Genomic DNA, 19,811 nt, shown 5'->3' with positions numbered 1-19,811 from the left:
CAGTGGAATGTTTACCTTTCTTCAGTGCAATAGGGAGGTCACTACCTAGAATAACAATGAGAGAAACTGTGGTGTGTGGACTTGAGTCAGAGGACGAAGGATTAGAGGGACCATATTCGCTAGCGTGATTTTTCTTCTTTCGCCTAGAGTAAAACTTTAAATTCTTATTCGAGGGATCGGCAGTAGAAGGAAAAGAAGGAGATCAATTGGAATTGTTGGATATCATGTCCCCAAGATATAATTTAATGATAACAATTTATTCATTATGTATATCACTATGTGTATTATTGTGCACTAACATATCAATATAGCTTTCAACATCAAATATAAACAAGTGCAAGATGAGTTCAAGGCATCATAAAGTAAAGAAGATGAGGAGCTTATACATCAATGTAAATTTTATATTTTCTTTACTTAGAAATTTTGTACAAGCCTTGATCACTCACACATACACACACATAGAGATTAGAACACACTAACACATGCTTAGTGTGTTGGTTAATAATAGAAATCCCCTATGTTAACCATTAGAGTTTATAGCTTATCAATGAGTCTAAAAATATTTTATTCATATCAATTTCACCCCTTAGTAGTCCACCAATAAGACTTGTAGTCGACTACTTAAGTTCAAATAAAAAAAATATAAGTCTCTGTTAAATTATAGTCTAGTCGACTAATTACTTTTTATAGTCGACTACTAAACACTTAGGCAAAATATCAGTTTCTGTAAAGTTACAGTGTAGTCGACTATTAGACTATATAGTCGACTATTAAAAGTCATTTCAGAATTCTTAATTTTATGTTGTTTACAGTGTAGTCGACTACTACACAGTATAGTCGACTACTCAGCTTTGAATTTGAATTTCAGACTTTCTGTCATTTACAGAGTAGTCGATTAATGATCAGTGTAGTCAGCTACTAAAAAAATCCTGAATTTATAGTCTGTTTTAACTCAGTGTAGTCGACTACAATGACTACTAGTCGACTCTAGTGACAGTTTTCTGACATTTCAAAATTTGAATTACTAACTGTTTATAGCCATTTTTATCCATTAATTGACTTTGAAAGCTTGTCTTTTCAAGGGCTGTAAATAGGTTATAAGTTCAGTAATTGTGATCAATCATTCCTATCCAAAAGGTTCATTATTTGTGCATTCTCAAGAGGTCAAAACATTTAGATTTTTACTAAGTGTTGAGAACAAGCATTCTCTGAGTTAGCCTTTGATCTTCATTCAATATACAACTTATTTAGGCAACTTCCAGATATTAAAAACATTCCTAAGACACTGCTACACATCACTATACATTCAAGGCTTATAGAAATCGAGTTGTTGATACAAGAAAATTGTTCTCACGGGTGTGAGAGGTTTGATCTCTTGGTGAAGAGATTATGTGCAATTTGCATGATCTTGCAAATTGGTTAGGTTTGCTTTTTAATTTTGTAATAGTTCTCAAAATCATAGTGGAGCTCTCAAATGAGATTTGCTTGGGGACTGGATGTACACCGGGTTGGCGAAACCAGTATAAAATACTATGTTTGTGATTTTCTGTGGTTGTGCTATCTTTCTTGCAAATTATAATCTACTTTGCATAATTTTTAAAAGGAATACTATTTACCCCCTCTAGTGTTTTAGTGTGATTGGATCAGATCCTACAATTGGTATCAGAGCAGGGTGAAAGATAGCATCGTCAAGTACATCATCAAATACTTTATAATTTAAAGAGGGACATTCTACACAGCGACCACCTCTCTTCGATGGCTCAAACTATTATTTTTGGAAGTGCAGGATGAAGATCTATCTTCAATCTCTTACCCTCACTCTACCCCTCTATTTGTAAATAATAAGGGAGTGTTTGATTCAATTTCTATAAATTATATGAAAAGGAAAACACTTAAAATATAGATTTCCTTGTATTTCTTAAAAATTATGGGAAAAGTTTTGAGAAGTCAAAAGTATAAATTTCCTTGTTTCTTGTACTTTATTTGTTTGGTTCAAAACAAGAAAATGTGCCCATTACTTTATAGAAATAATAAGTTTTCCAACTCTTTTGTTTGGGTATATAGGCCAAATTTATAGAAAAATGTCAACAAACATATTCATTACTTTACAACTGCTAGTTTAACGGCTAGTTTTGCATTCTCAAATCTTATAAAATCCTTCTATCCCCAACTATCCATGAACACAAAATTTCCATAGTTGAAACACATGAATAAGAGTGTTAGAGACCGTGGTTACTCGTCAAGTTCATCAAATCCAAAGGTACGTATTTTGGTTAAAAAAACTACAAATTCTATTACTATTTTCCCAATGACCAGAGACTTATTTTTTCTTTTTTGTAATCAACATGCTCAGAAACTATCACAGAAATTAACATATAAAGAATTATTTTCATATACAGATGAAGATCGAGAGCGTGATGAGATGTGGGATATAATGGAAGAAGCGAAAATAATGCTAAGAGCAAATGCTTTGAAAGTTTGAGACCGAAACAGGTGGTGAAAGTGTCCCTATAGGCACTAAAAAATGCCAAAAAATAAAACAGGGTTGAACCTCGCTACAAACATGACGAGGGTCATCACACTAACAAACCTCGTCTCAGCCAACAAAGCTAGTCATTGAAGACGAAGGTCATCATTAAAGATGAAGCTCGTCATTGAAGAAGAGGCTTGTCATTGGAGGCGAGGTTCGAAGCTCATTCAGGAGACGAAGTTCATCCACAAAAAAACCTCGCTAAGCAACGCCTCACCCCTCAGAAGATGAACCTCGTCATTTGAGACAAAGTTCACCCAGAAACAAAGTTCGTCATTGAAGATGAAGTTTGCCTAGAGACGTGGTTTTCAACTTCTTATCCTTCAGGAGACGAAGCTTCTTCAGGAAACAAAGCTCATCAGTGAAGACAAAGCTTTTGTAGAAGATGAAGTTCATTAGAAGAAGTCCATGAGGCTTGCTATGTAGCTAGACTCGACCATCAAAGATGAAGCCTACCATATAGCAAAGCTCGCTTTGTTAGGCGAACCTCACTGCGCATTGAGGCTCGTCTCTGTTAGCCCTTATGTTTTGATGATGTTCTTACAACCACCATTATCGGTACTAATGGCTTATTGAGTGTAAATGTAGTAAACTCATTTGTCAAGCTCGTTAGTGCCATTAATGGAGGATGGATGGAATATATGCTACAACGAAGATATCCAAAGGAGGAGGAGGCCAAGAGATGAAGCAACGTTATTTCAAGAACGACAAATTCGATCAAAAGCTTCATCCGATTCAAGCTATATCAAAGCTCAAGTATATTGCTCTCTATATGAGGATATTAGCTTTCTTTTGTTTTTCTCTCTAGTGCTAGAATGTAGGCAAAGAGTTACTGAGTTTACTTGAAGCTATTGGGAATCACACACACGTTTTTAGACTTGTGCTTTTAAGCGTTTTTTCACAAAATACTATTTTTCACAAGTATGAGTACCTATCTGCAAAATTCTTTTTCCAAGCAGTTTGTTTTTAGTATTAAAAACATTTTACAAAGTTTCAGAATTTTCAGAGGTCAAATAAATATTTTGCAAATATTTCAAGTTGGTCAAAAATCAGATTTCAGAAAATATCAGAAATCGGTCGACCGGTCCGGTCGACCGATCCGATGACCTTTCTTCAGTATGTTTCCAGAGTGTCGTCGGTCGACCGGTACGGTCGACCGAATTTTCAATCTTTAATCGGTCGACCGTGCCGGTCGACCGATGAGTCTCTGCGTGTTTTACCAAATTTCCTTAGCTGCTCGCGGTCGACCGAATTTTTCGGTCGGTCGACCGAAGGCATTTTTCGGTCGACCGAAATTTCCTTCGGTCAACCGATTTTTGCCTCTGGTCAGCCGTGACTTTTTTAAACGGTCATTTACATCGTTTACTGTGCTTTCACTTGTTAGTGTTTGGCACAGTCTGTGATGAGGGTCTGAAGAAGAGATTATTATCTCATTTGGGAAGATTTGTTTTTATTTTAAAATGATTTAAACTTTTCTATATAAACCCCCCAGACCTCTTCTTCTTCCCAGCCCTAACGTTTGAAAAACCAGAGAGCTTTTTCTTTTTCCTGAGTAAATTTTCAAAACTCTGTTTTTCTCTCTGTTTCAAGTGTGATTCACCTCCCAGCTTCAGTATACCTTCTCTTTGCTATAAGGGCTGTGTAAAGAGAGGTTCTTGCATTTCTTTCTTCTGCTGTGTGAGTGAGATCTGTGGAGATCTACTGTGAGGGAGTATGATCTGTGAGATCAAACTGTGTAGTGAGAGAGATCTGTAGAGATCGCTGTGTAGATGAAGTTCCGGCTTCCAAACCGGGTGTGTAGTGGATTTCTCCTCGAGAGTGGGGAGCGGTGACGTAGGCCAGAGGGCCGAACCTCGTTAACACATCGCGCGTCAAGGATAACGAACTCCTAACCTTATCTCTCTTACTTTTATCGTATTTCTGTTTTGTGGTTTGCTTGTGCTGATTTTTAATTGCATATTAGAGCCTCTTGACCCTAATCACCCCCCTCTAGGGTGCAATAATTGGTATCAGAGCTTGGTCTCTATATCAGTTTTTGGTTTAACAACCTTAGAGAAAAGATTTAATGGAGGCTTCTTTGAATATGCATATGTTAGAAGGACAATCCACCACTAGACCACCTCTCTTCACAGGGGCAAATTTTGATTATTGGAAGGCTAGGATGAGAATTTACCTTCGTTGCATTAATCTTGACATCCTAGGGCTTATAGAAAAGAAATATGTAGAGAAGTCCAAAGTTGAGAACATGTCCGATGATGAAAGGCACCTTGCCAATCTAAATGATGAAACCTTTTTGCACCGGTTGTAAGGTGGAATCTATTAGGATGTTTTGGCATTTGCTAGTTTTAAAAATTTTTCAAACTATTTCAAATGGATGCTCAAAAGTGCTTTCTTAAATGGTTTTTATAGAAGAGGAAGTGTACGTTGAGCAAAACCCCCCGGTTTTATTAGATGCATTGCTTTTCCTAATCATGATTTACGGGTACAAAAAAGCTTTTTATGGGTTGGAAACAAGCCTCCTTAGGGCTTGTATGCTCGCCTCTCGTAGTTTTCTTATGAAAATGGGATTTTCAAAAAAGGGAACAATTGATAACACACTTTTTGTAGAAAAAGCAAAAATGATTTCATTTTGGTTCAAATTATGTGGATGAACATTATTTTTGTGCCTACTAATGAATCCTTGCTTGCAACGGAATTTTTCTAAAGTTATGCAGCGATCACTTTGCAGAAACATGAGTATGATGGGAGAGCTTACATTCTTTCTCGGGCCTCCAATAGTCAAGCAAACTTAAGGATGGCGAATCTTCATTTCACAAAGCCAAGTTATGCCGCATAGGAATTTGCGTGAAGAAATTTAAGTTGGAGAATTCTAAAGCATGGCCTACTCCCATTGAGTACTAGTGTCTAAGCTTGCATGCGGATGAGAGTGGTGTGAAGATGTTTGGACCAAAAAACGTATACCGAGCGTATGATAGGCTAGTCTTCTTTATCTCACCGCTAGTAGACCACGACATCATGTTGCTGTCGTGCATGGTCACGTTTTCAGCTTCTTCAAAAGCATCTCATTTTAATTGCGCGTTAAAAGGATCATTAAGTATGTTAATGCGAACTTTTAACCTTGGTTTGTTTTATCCAAAAAGCACCCACTTTTTGATTTATATGCGATTTTTGGTGATCCCGACTTTGCCTGCGATGTAGGTAGATCGCAAGAGCTACTAGTGCGAACATGCCAATTCTTAGGCAAAATTTCCTGTTTCTTGGGCTTCAAGAAACAATTGTGTTTGCCATTGTCACTACGAAGCCGGATACATTGCCGCCGCCTATGTTGCTTGCTCAAGTTTATGCGATGCCAAACAAAGTTTAGTTGACTATGATTTTGAATTTTCAAAATATTAAAATCTTTGTGATAACACAAGTGCCATAAATATTTTCAAAATTCGGTTTTGCATTCTAGAACTAAGCATATTGACGTGCGCCTATCATTTCTTACGCGATCATGTAGAGAGACAAGCATGTATCCCAAGTATTTGTTGACACCAAATTCTCAACTAGCGGATATATTTTTCTAAAGGCCTTCTTTGAGAGTATGATTTTTTGTCGCAAAGAAATGGTTTGCTGCTTATGCCTATGTGAAAGATTCTACATTGCTTGCTTGAATTACGTTGCATTTTGCATTTGGCATTTCTCTTTACCCCATTTTGTGATGGTGACAAAGGGCGGAGAGAAATCTCCTCATTTCCTCATTTGTTGCATATATTTTAGGGGAGCCCTCATAGATAGGGCGGAGCACCTATCTATAAGCTATCTTATTTTTTTGCTCTTATATAATGGTTGGTTCGTCATCATATCAAAAAGGGGGAGATTTGTTAGCCCTTATGTTTTTGATGATGTTCTTACAACCACCATTATTCGGTACTAATGCTTATTGAGTGTAAATGTAGTAAAACTCATTTGTCAAGCTCGTTAGTGCCATAATGGAGGATGGATGGAATATATGCCTACAAGCGAAAGATATCCAAAGGAGGAGGAGGGCCAAGCGATGAAGCCAGCGTTATTTCAGCAACGAACAAATTCGATCAAAAGCTTATCCGCATTCCAAGCCTATATCAAAGCTTCAAGTATATTGCTCTCTATATTGAGGTATTAGGCTTTCTTTGTTTTTCTCTCTAGCCGCTAGATTGTAGGCAAAGTAGTTAGCTTGAGTTTACTTGAAGCTAATTGGAATTCACACACACCGTTTATTAGACTTGTGCTTTAAGCGTTTTTTCACAAATACTATTTTTCACAAGTATGAGTACCTATCTTCAAAATTTCTTTTTCCAAGCAGTTTGTTTTTAGTATTAAAAACATTTTTACAAAGTTTCAATTTTTTAAGAGGTCAGAATAAATTATTTTGGCAAATATTTTCAACGTTGGTCAAAATCAGATTTCAGAAAATATTCAGAATCGGTCGACCGGTCCCGGTCGCACCGAATTCCGATGACCTTTCTTCAGTATTTTCCAGCAGTTGTTTTCGGTCGACCGTTACGGCTCACCGAATTTTCAATCTTTAAATCCGTCGACCAGGCGGGTCGACCGATGAGTCTCTGCACTTATTTACAAATTTCTTAGCCTGCCTCGCGGTCGACCGAATTTTCCGGTCGGTTGGACCGGAAGGCATTTTCTGGTCGACCGAAATTTCCTTTTCGGTCAACCGAATTTTTGCCCTCTGCGTCAGCCCGACTTTTTAAACGGTCACTTTACATCGCTTTACTGTGCTTTCACTTTTAGATGTTTGGCACAGTCTGTGATGAGGGTCTAAGAAGAAGCAGATTATTAGTCTCCATTTGCGGAAAGATTTGTTTATTTGTTTTAAAATGATTTCAAACTTTTCTATATAAACCCCCAGACCTCTTCTTCTTCCCCAGCCCTTAACGTTGAAAAACCAGAGGCTTTTCTGTCTTCCTGAGTAAATTTCAAAACTCTAGTTTTCTCTCTGTTTCAAGTGTGATTCACCTCCCAGTCTTCTAGGTATACCTTCTCTTTGCTATAAGGGCTGTGTATAAAAGAGCGTTCTTTGCATTTCTTTCTTCTGCTGTGTAAGTGAGTTGCAGCAATCGTGTGCGAGAATCTTTTACGTGTTTTTTCGCCTGATCGACGGGCCACGTCGTGGTCTGTTTCCTTTGTGGCTCAGCTCTATCGTCATATATGATTCGCTATGACTCCGCGGTCTGGCTTTTTTTTTAATACTGCTCTTGCCTGTATCTTCTGTCCCTTTGCTCTTCGTGAGGGATGTGTGATCTGTGAGATCATAACTTGTGTAGCTGAGAGATGAATCTGTGGAGATCGCATGTGTAAGACAAGTTCCGGCTATCAAACCGGAGTGTGTAGGGATTGTTTCCTCGAGAGCGTGGGGAGCATGGGACGTTAGGCCCAGAGGGGTACCGACCTCGTTAACAGCATCGCGCGTCAAGTGATAACGAACTCCCTAACCTTATCTCTCTTACTTTTAATCACATTTCTGTTTTTGTGGTTTTGGCTTGCCGCTTGTGCTGATTTTTAATTGCATATTAGAGCCTCTTGACCCTAATCACCCCCCCTCTAGGGTGCAACAGTCTCATCTAACGAACCTCACCACGCAGCGAGGCTCATCACACCAAGTGAGTCTAGACTCTACGGTCTTGAAGACCCAGTTAGCCCATGTGAGCTAAATTCAAGGAGTCAGTTATGCTCCTCAACCTCACAATCAGCGCATCAGTTACACGCTAGAGGCCTATAAATAACCGCAAGTAGCTATGAAGAACAAGGGGGTAGAAAACAGAGAGAACTCAGAGGTCAAGAACAAAAAAAAGGTGAATTTTGGCAGAGCTAGCACTCGCATTCTGAGGCGCTCCTTTGAGATCCAAACCTTAGTTCTTGTGATCTAAGCAATCAACAGAGGCTAATCCTCTCCCCAAATTGAAGCGATCCTGTTCTGATCGTCGACGAGAAGCAAGCTGACTCAAGCATCGAGTGAGGCATCCTTTTGCCAAACAGAGCCCATATTAAACAAAGAAAAAGTCAAATGAACCTTCTCCTCTTCTGTACTTGAGAAAGAGCGATTGTAACGAGATTCTTACTAGGCGATAGAATCTTTTGTCAGAACTAAAACATTTAAGAGAACTAATTGTTTTCAAATCTTTTTCGAGACCCACAGAAGATGGTGATAATAGTGGGAGAACTCATTTTCTCTGATGAAATGATCATGGTGCAGTCGGACAAGATCGTCGTGGGAACTAACATTGAGACTCGTATCATCGAGTTTGACTAGTCCAAGTACGAGGAGCTCCTCTCCTCTCGTACTCTGAGTCCCTTCAAGGCATGCAAGTGCCACAAAGTCTCTTACAAGACTCTAGCCAATTCAGCTTCTGACAACTCAACTCGAGTTCGCCTCGAGGAGAGACCCTTTCCTTTGAATGATGAGGCTCCAAAAACTAGCCGACAGGCTAAGTAGTGGGTTGTCAAGCAACCTAAGCAAGCTCTAGTTACTACAGAGCCTGCTGCTGATCTGTTGTCAAGAAGGGCAAGACGTCATCGACGCCAGAATCAGGCTCGCTGTGAAGCCCGAGCCTTAGTCTCTCTGGATGACTTTCATTATCGGCCACGAGATGACATGTCTAAGGCCCGCAAGTCAGTCGAGACTCAATTAACTGAGGTACGTCAAAATGGCGATCCTTGCCCAAGCATCCAAGTGCGCTCAGATGACGAACCTCAACTTCAACATGAGGCTCATCCAATACGACAAGTGCATCTCTCAAACTGAGTTCGCCCTGCTGTTCAAGCTAACCAAACCAAGGCGCATAAAAATGATGAACCTCACTTCTAACACATAGCTCGCCCCACTACTGGGTTGCCTTCAGATTGATAAGTCGAGGTTCGACTAAGACATTAAGCTCGTCCTCCGAACCAGGCTCGTCCAAATGTCGATGCCTACAAGAATGATGAGGCTCACCCATCTAACGAACCTCATATCAACCATGAGGCTCATCCCACTACTGGGTCACCTTCGAATTGTCAAGTCGAGATTCGACTAAAACAACAAGTGAATCTCTCGAGCGAGGTTCACCCAAATGTTGATGCTCGCATAAATAACAAACTTCTCCCAACCAACTAACCTCATTTCAAACATGAGAAAGATGAGGTTCGTCCAACCCAGACTCGCCAATCTCTAACACTTAGAGATTCTTGCGCATGTATAAGCAAGCTACCTGAGTTAACAGGGGGTGGTCCTGTCACTGATCTTCGTAAGTACTTGGTTTGTAAGTACAGTATGAGCCAGATGAAAATCTCATTACAACTGTAAGAGGCTTATCTCCATGGTATTTGCGAAATGCTCGTGTGGGGGCCCATCACCCGGGTCCTCTGTCTTTGAGCGACTGTCTAAACTGTCGAGAGCCCCGTCATCTAGAAGAAGGCACTTTCATCCCAGGAGACAAACTTTCAAGAATGAACCTGCTAAAGTTACAATCAATATGGCTAGCCAGGGCAAAGGCAAACTCGGTAACCCCATTGGATTACCGACGTCTAGCAGATATATCTGATGATGTTAACAATGAGCTTGACAACTTAGCCATTGCCACTTGCCAAGTATCTGGCACCGATCAAAGTGAACGAGCGAATGCTCATATGGCCGGGAATGCAGAGGACATGGCAAAAAGACTAGAAGACCAATAAGCTACTCTTTTCCAACAACAAGAGACTATCAAGCTTATGAGGGAGATGTTGGACAAACTCCTTAAGAAAAAGGAGAAGAAGAAAAAGAAGAAAGGTCTTAATGAAGCCTCAGGATCAGGATATCGACGACCTTCACTTGAAGCTGGGAAATCTAGCCGTCCAAACCAAGATGACACTGATACAGGGGGTGATGATGAGAAAACTCCATAAGCCTATTCCAAATCATCAGGAGCTGAATCCAATCCTTGCAAGAAAGAGCGATACCAGAAGCTAGACGACTTTCAGAAGCAACTTGATGCTTTGAAGCTTCAATGAAATTTCAAGGAATTAGGGGTGACTAGACCATACCCTACCGAATGGGATATCGTTCCTTATCCGCCAAAGTTTATGCAAATCAACCTCCTATGGTTCGATGGCAAGGGCTCACCTACCCAGCATATCTATTACTTCCAGACACAAACTGGACACATAGTGGGGAAGGATTCCATTATGGTTCAACTATTCATTGGTACCCTCAAGGGGGTTACTTTTGAATGGTTCCACGGACTGGAGATTGGGTCCATCAATTCCTGGAAGGACATGGAAAGGTTCTTCATGATCAGGTTCTTTGATGATAACATAGAGGTATCTATAGCCACTCTAATTGCTGAAAAGCAGAAGAAGAAAGAGTCCATCAGTAACTTTGTCAAAAAATTTAAGAACCGATCACTACATTCTCGTGATCAGGTCTTAGATGCCATTCTCATCGAGATGTGCCAGAATAGTCTCTCCATCAACATATTGTCCAAAATGGGTGCTCTTGAAGCTCATTTAAGGAAAGACTTGATCTGGCAGGAAGAACAAGTTAAAAACATGCTCAAAAGGCTAGATGCTGAAGAGCCACGTGAATCTCGTCCTAGAAGAGGGAGTAACCAAGGCAACTTTAGCCCTCAGACCCATTCAAAGGGAAAGGATACTTTGGCAATGAAAACCACTTCCTCACCTAAACCCTCTTCAAAGTAGAAGGGGATAACCGCAGTACGACTTCAAAGATGAATATGTTATCCTAATTCTCAAGTCCTTAATCAAGATGAAGAAGATCAAGCTCCCAAAATTGAAGTAGCCTGAGGAGGCTTCAAGGATGGATGATCCTAATTACTGTATGTACCACAGAATGGTGCATCACCCGACAAAGGCATGCTACATCCTGAAGGACAAAATCCAAGCTTTATTTGATGCATGCGTCATCACCCTTCAATCTCGATTTGTACCAAGATATGCCAGACGAGACCTGCGAAGCCAATCTGGTCTCGAAAGAATAGGTATGTCAATTGTTTTTCGACGACACATCAAGAACAGACCCTAAATCTACAATTGTTGCTAGAGTGGGGTAGTCTTGGTTTCTCCGTAAAACCATGTATTACCTCAAACCTTGTCTCTGACGGAGCCATGTTCTTATAATATGATCGAGTATAATGCTTTGTTCATTGGTCTTGACTTAGCCAAGAAGATGAGGGTAAAGCACCTGGAAGCATATGGCAACTCAAAGCTCATCATGAACCAGCTAAAAGGGGAGTTCGAAGACAGACATGAAGATTTGGCCCCTTACCACGAAGCGGCCATCACATTGGCAAATTCTATTCTACATCGATATGTGCCACGCATCAAGAATACATATGTTGACACCCTAGCATCACTTGCAGCTATGCTAGCTCTACCCGAAGGAACTACTCAGTGAATCACTATAGCCAGCAGATAATTGTTTTGACCGAAGTATGCATTGTAAGTAAACACGGTCGATGAAGAGCCCAAAGCATTCAAACCCAAAGATTGGTGATTCCTGATCATCGATTATGTATTAAATGGTTACTGCCTAAAGACATTAAAGAAAGAAAATCCATCTGCAGATGGGCACCAATATTCTATTACGAATTCCTATCTCAAACCTTGTACAGGAGGTCATACAATGGATAATTGCTTCACTGTTTGTCAAACAAAGAAGCAAAAGAAGCCCTTAAAGGAGCCCATGATGGCATCTGTAGAGCTCACTAGCCAGGACCTAAACTGTGGGACCGACTAAGTAGACTTAGCTACTACTGGCTAAGGATGATTTGCGACACTGTTGCCTACGCTAAACGATATCGCGCATGCTAAATACATGCCAGCTATATGTATCAACCGTCAGAGCATCTGCATCCTTCAACCACTTCATGGCCATTTGAAACATAGGACATGTATATTATCGACCTGATTCCCCCATCTTCTATGAAAGGACATCGCTTCATTTTGGTGATAGCTGACTACTTTTCTAAATGGGTTGAAGTAATTCTGTTGAGAGAAGTCAAGATAAGTGATATGGTCAAGTTCATCAAACATCACATCATATACAGGTATGGTGTCCTAAGATGCATCATCCATGACAACGGACCCCAGTTCGTTAGCCAGGTTTTCACACGATTTTGTGATAAGTTCAAAATTAGTAACTTGGCATTGACAACTTATAATCATGCTACGAATGGACAAGCAGAGGCTTTCAATAAGACCTTCATCAAAATTCTTACCAAGTTGGTCTCCACAAGCAAACGAGGCTGGAATGAAAAGTTGGATCAAAACTTATGGGCGTATTGCATGATGGTTTGTACACCAATAGGTGCTACACCTTACTCCATGGTATATGGATATGAAACCGTCTTGCCATTGGAAGTTCAAATTCTATCCCTTCAGATAGTGCTCACAACCGGTATGACAATTGAAGAAAGTTATCGCTGACGCCTTGAAAAACTAGAAGCGCTAGACGAAAAGTGACTACAAGCTCAATAACATATCGAGCTTTACCAGGCTCGAATCTCTAAGTGTTTGATAAGAAGGTCAAACACCATATTTTCAAGGAAGGTGACCTGGTTCTCGCCATTCGACGTCTAGTGGTTCTGAACTCCAAAGAGAAAGACAAGTTCGAACCGAAATGGGAAGAACCATTTGTTGTAGATACGGTCTACTCAAATGGAGCATAACGCTTGATCAATCAAGATGGTGATAAGATCATGATGCCTATCAATGATAAATTTCTAAAGAAGTACTACTATAGGCTTCTTATATACCAGTCGCTTCCCTGTGAAGGTCGTCACGATTGACGAGGACTATTATGCTCATGCGGAAGGAAAATAGATCATTTTAAATCTCAACAACACTGCAGGTTCAAATACCATGAATGGAATGATGATACCTAACGTCAATAGTATTGAGGAATGTGACCTTCTATATTGTTGAAGCAGTTAAAGTTCTTCCAACTCCCACGAGGTTGACCAAGGTAAAGATTTCATTCCTTATCTTCCTCTAAACTCACTCACCAATCCTCTTCAACAAGATGGCGGGTCCACAAAAAATTATCATATTAATAATTACCTCTGATAGTCAATTTCTTCCAAATTCTTCCACCAATCCTCTTCAACAGGATGGCAGGTCCATACAAAATTATCATGTTAAATCACCTTTGATAGTTTAACCTCCCACTGGATTCTCTCACCAATCCTCTTTAATAGGATGGTAGGTCCACAACAAACTATCATGTTAATAATTACCTCTGATAATCAACTCTTCAACCTCTATTGAAAATACTATGTTAAGTAGTGGCCTACCATGTGATGAGCCCCTACTTGTCACTCGATCAAGACAATGATCTACCATGCGATGATTCACTATCTTATATTTTCTAAATGTTCTATCTCCTTAGAGCGATCAAAGATAGTGGCCTACCATGTGATGTGCCTCTATTCTAATCACAATCGTTATACTCCCATGTCACTAAATGACTTGATTATGTTCACACCATTATTTCTGCAAATGACGTTATTCAAGATAGCGGCCTACCATGTGATGTGCCTCTATTCCAATCACATTTGTTATACTCTCATGTCATTTAATAACTTGATTATTTTCACACCATTATTCCTGTAAATGACGTTGTTTAAGATAGTAGCCTACCAAGCGACATGCCCCTATCTATCTCCTTATTTCCAAATAGTGACCTACCAAGTGATGAGTCACTACTCAAATCTGAGATCGTTATTGTAGTAACAATATCATTATATTCCTGTAATCATTCCCACAAATAATCACTTCTTGAAATAGTAGGCCTACCATGTGATGAGCCTCGCTTTCAAATTTCCTGGTTAAGCTGTTATGCTAAACAACACAACCAAACTTGACTATGATTTAACCGTTGTAGTCATGCTCAACGCTTAATCCAATGCTTTGAATGGCTAAGGATAGAGGAGAAATATTAGCATTAGGCCTAAGAAAAACTCCTCGATAACTTATCAAGATAAGAGAAAAAGCATAGCTGGTCTAACTCAAATGGCAGTTAGTAAAGACACATCAAGTCCGTTGATAGCTGATGGTTTGTTAAAAATGCTAAGTCATGATTACTGATTGTAGTCGCTGCAAAAAAGAGTTGGGTTACATAATAGAAGATTGAGCTTAAAGGAATCGGGTGGCGTTGTAAAATTCTTCCGTAAGTTCGTCTAAGGACCTCATGTGCTCTGCTTTAGTTTCTTCTAATGCTTTCCTGCACATCTCATCATCAGAAGACATCACCATGTCTCTCATGGTAGTCTCCAAATTCATCAGAGTTGGTCGCCTATATATAGGTGGGAAAACTAAATCAACGGTCAAGATTCGCTTTGCATATCTCGAGGCTCTAGCTGGCGGCTGCTTATCGGGCCTGAAAAAGCACGATGATGAAGGCGTACAATATTAAATACTGATAAAACCTAATTTTTAGTTCCACATGGGTCTGACGAAGCTCGCACGGAATGATGAGAATTAACTAATAGCCAAACTTCATCTCAAAGTGTCGAGAATTGCCCAAAAATGACAAACTTTGCCTGAAACCATGAAGTTCACCACGAAGCATAGAAGCTCACTAAGAGGCCAAGCTCATCAAGAGGCCAAGATTGTCATAGCCAAGAATGTTCAAAGTATTTCAGACCCCATACAACCTAATTTAGGTTTGAAAACTTTAAAGGGGGTCTTGTAGGTACTAAAAAATACAAAGAAATAAATCAGGGTCGAACCTCGCTACAAACATGACGAGGGTCATCACAATGATGAACCTCGTCTTAGCTAACAAAGATAGTCATTGAAGATGAAGTTCATCATTGAAGACGGAGCTCGTCATTGAGGAAGAGGCTCATCAAGGGAGACGAGGTTCGAAGCTCATTCAGGAGACGAAGTTCATCCATAGAACAATCTTGCTAAGCAACACCTCACCCCTCAGAAGACGAACCTCATCATTTGAGATGAAGTTTGCCTAGAAATGAAGTTCATCATTGAAGACGAAGTTAACCTAGAGAGGAGGTTCTCAACGTCTTATCCTTCAGGAGATGAAGCTCCTTCAGGAATCAAAGCTCGTTAGTGAAGACAAAGCTTTTCTAGAAGACGAAGTTCATCAGAAGAAGTCCATGAGGCTTGCTACGTAGCTAGACTCAACTATCAAAAATGAAGCCCGCCATATAGCAAAACTCGCTTTGTTAGGCGAACCTCGCTATGGATTGAGGCTCGTCTCATCTAATGAACCTCACCACACAGCGAGACTCGTCTCACCAAGTGAGGCTCGACCCTAAGATCTTGAAGAGTCAATCAGCCCACGTGAGCTAAATTCAAGGAGTCAGTTACACTTCTCAACCCTATAATCAACAATTAGCCAAGAACCAAAAAAGGCAAAATTTGGCAGAGCTAGTACTCACATTCTGAGGCACTCCTTTGGGATCTGAACCTTAGTTCTTGTGATCTAAGCAATCAACAGAGGCTAATCCTATCCAAGAATTGAAGCGATCTTATTCTGATCGTCAACGGGAAGTAAGCTTGACTCAAGCATCGAGTGAGACATCCTTTCGCTACACAGAACCCACGTTAAACAAAGGAGAAATCAAATCAACCTTCTCCTCTTCTGTACTTGAGAGAAAGAATGATTGTAACGAGATTCTTACCAGACGATAGAATCTTTTCTCAGAACTAAAATAGTTAAGAGAATCAGTCGTTTTATCTTTTTTGATACCTTACAATCCTTATTGCAATGATATCCCCTACACAAACTGGAACGTGAATGATGTCTTAACTCATGCACATGATATTGGTAACAATGGATATTTGCCTAACATGGGTAAAGAGGGGATTGGCCAGCATCGTGGACTAGAATTTTTTACTTTGATTAGATCGAATCAATAATCTAAAGAAATCATGTACCACTTGGCCAATTTCATGTCGTAATTTGATATTTTCATGTAGGTAAGTTGGCTCAGTTATTGGTCTTTTAATAAAATTGATTGCTTCAACTAAAACATACAAGTAGATTGTATTCTAATAACGTAGTAAAGAACGCCTTATATTATTATGAATATTGTAAATTAGTTTGTAATTTTATTTAGCTGACCATCATCATTGCCAAAAAGCTCAAACTAAGCTCTAAACGGAACTAAAACAGCACCAACAGCTCAAATCAGAGCTAATTTGATGAATATAGATCTAAACAAGCTTGAAGTTAGCACACTAATAAGTAGCAACAACTCAAACTAAGCTCAAATTCAAACCAAAAACCTCACAATATAGAGCTAAACAAGCTTGAAATTAGCCATGAACTTGTATAAATAGCACTAACAGTTCAAATCAGAGCTAATTTGACGAATATAGAGTTAAACAAGCTTGAAATCAGCATAATAATAACAAAAACAACACCAACAGCTCAAACTGAGCTCACATTAAAACCAAAAACCTCACAATATAGAGCTAAACATGCTCGAGATCAGCCATGAACATGTATAAGCAGCACCAACAGCTCAAATCAGAGCCAATTTGATGAATATAGAGCTAAACAAGCTCTAAAGCAGTGAAACAATAACAAAAACAACACCAACAAGCTCGAACTGAGCTAAAATTCAAGCCAAAACCTCACAATATAGAGTTAAACAAGCCCAAAATCAGCCATGAACATGTATAAATAGCACCAACAGCTCAAATCAGAGCCAATTTGATGAATATAGATCCTAACAAGCTCGAAAGCAGCGAAACAATAACAAAAACAAAACCAATAATCTTGAAAACAACATTCTATTAACAAAATCACCACATAAAGCCATGAATACTTAATATGGCTCATGATATGTAAAACCCCGTAAATTTGAATATTTTATGATAAATAATGATAAATATGTTATATGGTGAAAAATAATATATTTTGATGTTTGGATATGATAAGAATTGATTTGAGATCAATTCAATATATATTTATGAAAATATGAGTGCAAATGCACAAAACATGCACAAAGGCCAAAAGAGTGAAAATATGGGAATAATGACCAGTTATGAGTTTTTATATTTTGCACACTGATGTAATTAGAATTTTGAATAGTGTAAAAGACCAAAGTTGTAGGTCTCTTCAACAGATTTCCAACAAGTCTTATATCACCTTATTCCGAGGTCATATGAGAAAGTTATAACCAAAATACCGAAGGGGTATTTTCCTAGTCAGACTAGGTTTCCTGGTTCGGGTCTAACATGTTTGTTTCGGGTTTGCCTTTATAAATACCTATATTTTTTACAAAAATTCATTTTTTTATCATATCTAGGAACCCTAACAGCCACCAAACCCCCATAAACCCTATTTTGAATTCTTGGAGAAGATTGGAGGCTTTCAAGTTGGGTTTTTGTTGATTTTTGGCTTTCAAGTTATAACGAAAATTCCTTCGACGTTGCTTATAACAAGTTTTCCTACAACCTCAGGCGAGTATCATCTCTAATAATCCCCCTCCTAGTTTTTAAAATATCTTTGAAGAGTTTTTAATGAGTTTTATAGAGCCTAATCAATTAATTTAAGAGTTTTTAATGAGTTTTATAGAGCCTAATCAATTAATTTGTGTATAAAAATCAGATCTTTTGTATATATGTATAAAGACTAGGTCTTTTCATGTTAAAGAGATTAAACACGAATTTACAATAGTATTTTAAGATTTGAAAATAATTTAAAATATTATTTATCTGAATTTAGATGTCTTATTCTTCGTTTTAAAGTTTCGTGCATGATTGAAGGTTTACATATGATTTCTTGTGCAAATAATCATGCTTGTTATGTTCTGTTGAAAATCTGCTGCACATATATACTATTGAACTAGAAATTTGAAATAACAAATGAAATCCAAATTGAACCAAACTAATGGCAATTGAAAGATATGTGAATCTAGATTTCAAAAGAGAAAACCATACCTAAAGATAGTTTTCCTAGAGAAAGATATGCTCAATTTACTGATGATATATGCTACAGAAAATCTGCTGCACATATAAAATGTTTAACTGGAAATTTGAAATAACATATGAACTCCAAACTGAGCCAAATCAGTGTCAAATGATAGCTATGTGAGTCTAGTTTCCAAAACGAAAAACTATTCTTAAAAAGAGTTTGTCCAGAGAAAGATATGCTCAATTTACTAATGATATATTCTGCAGAAAACTGCAGATGTGCTGATTTGAAATAAATTAATATATTACGTAAAGGTTTATTGAGTTTTGCTCTTGTTTGTTATTTTTGAGAGAGTTTCTCGATCTTGTACTATTATATACAATGCTTAAGAGTTGTTTAACATCTGGGATGATGATGAAGACCAGATATGGATACGCACACCGAGATATGTGCACGTACACTTAGATTATGTTGTGTTAACATACTTTTTGTCGAACGTTGAGCGGATGAATACATATGAAAGAGTATAGTTAATTCATGTATCCAGAAATAGGGAGATAAAACCTATTTACCACAGAACGATTGAGTAAGAGTATTACAAAAGTATCGTTAATTCATGTATCCGGAAATAGGGAGATAAAACCAATTTGCCGCAGAACTATTGAGTAAGAGTATTACAAAAGTATCGTTAATTCATGTATCTGAGATAGGGAGATAAAACCTATTGCCGCAGAATGATTGAGTAATAGTATTACAATAGTATCGTTATTATATGTATCCGGAATAGGAAAATAATAAACCCTATTACCGCAGAGCGATTGAGTAACGAGCATTACCAAAGTATCGCTATAGTACAAGATGATGCATACATAGATAATTGATCAGTTATAAGTTTTACTTCCCAGATAGATTGCTCGCGAATAGGGTATTTCCTTTGAGATTTTGATGCACCCGTTATGAACGGTAGATATATTTATTTTAGCAATTTTTAATATCCTCTTATTATAGAGCAGGTCACTCGGACGTAGTTCGAGATGAGATGATTATTCTTTATGTTGGAGATTGGAGTATTTATCATTGATTATTTGTTTTTCATTCATAGAGAGTTATATGAATGATTTGATATATGTATGTACTGACTCTATTTTCTTATATACTCCTACCCCTTCCCCTGGGGAGAGGTAGTGATGATCTCGCTAGCGCTTTGACGCTCGTTGTTTTCCCCCCTTTCAGGCAGCGAGTTTGGCGCACGGAGAGTCGCAGATTGATGGGACTTCTTAGTTGTCCATTTAGTTACTTATCATATTTTGTAGTTATTGTAGAACTCCACATGTAGTTGATTATTTTCAGAATCTAGATTGGTATTTTGTTTCATAGAGT

This window comes from Asparagus officinalis, chromosome 3 (assembly GCF_001876935.1).
Source record: "Asparagus officinalis chromosome 3, Aspof.V1, whole genome shotgun sequence".
NCBI lineage: Eukaryota > Viridiplantae > Streptophyta > Magnoliopsida > Asparagales > Asparagaceae > Asparagus > Asparagus officinalis.
The sequence above is the reverse complement of the archived record's forward strand: the minus strand, read 5'-3'. Positions refer to the sequence as shown.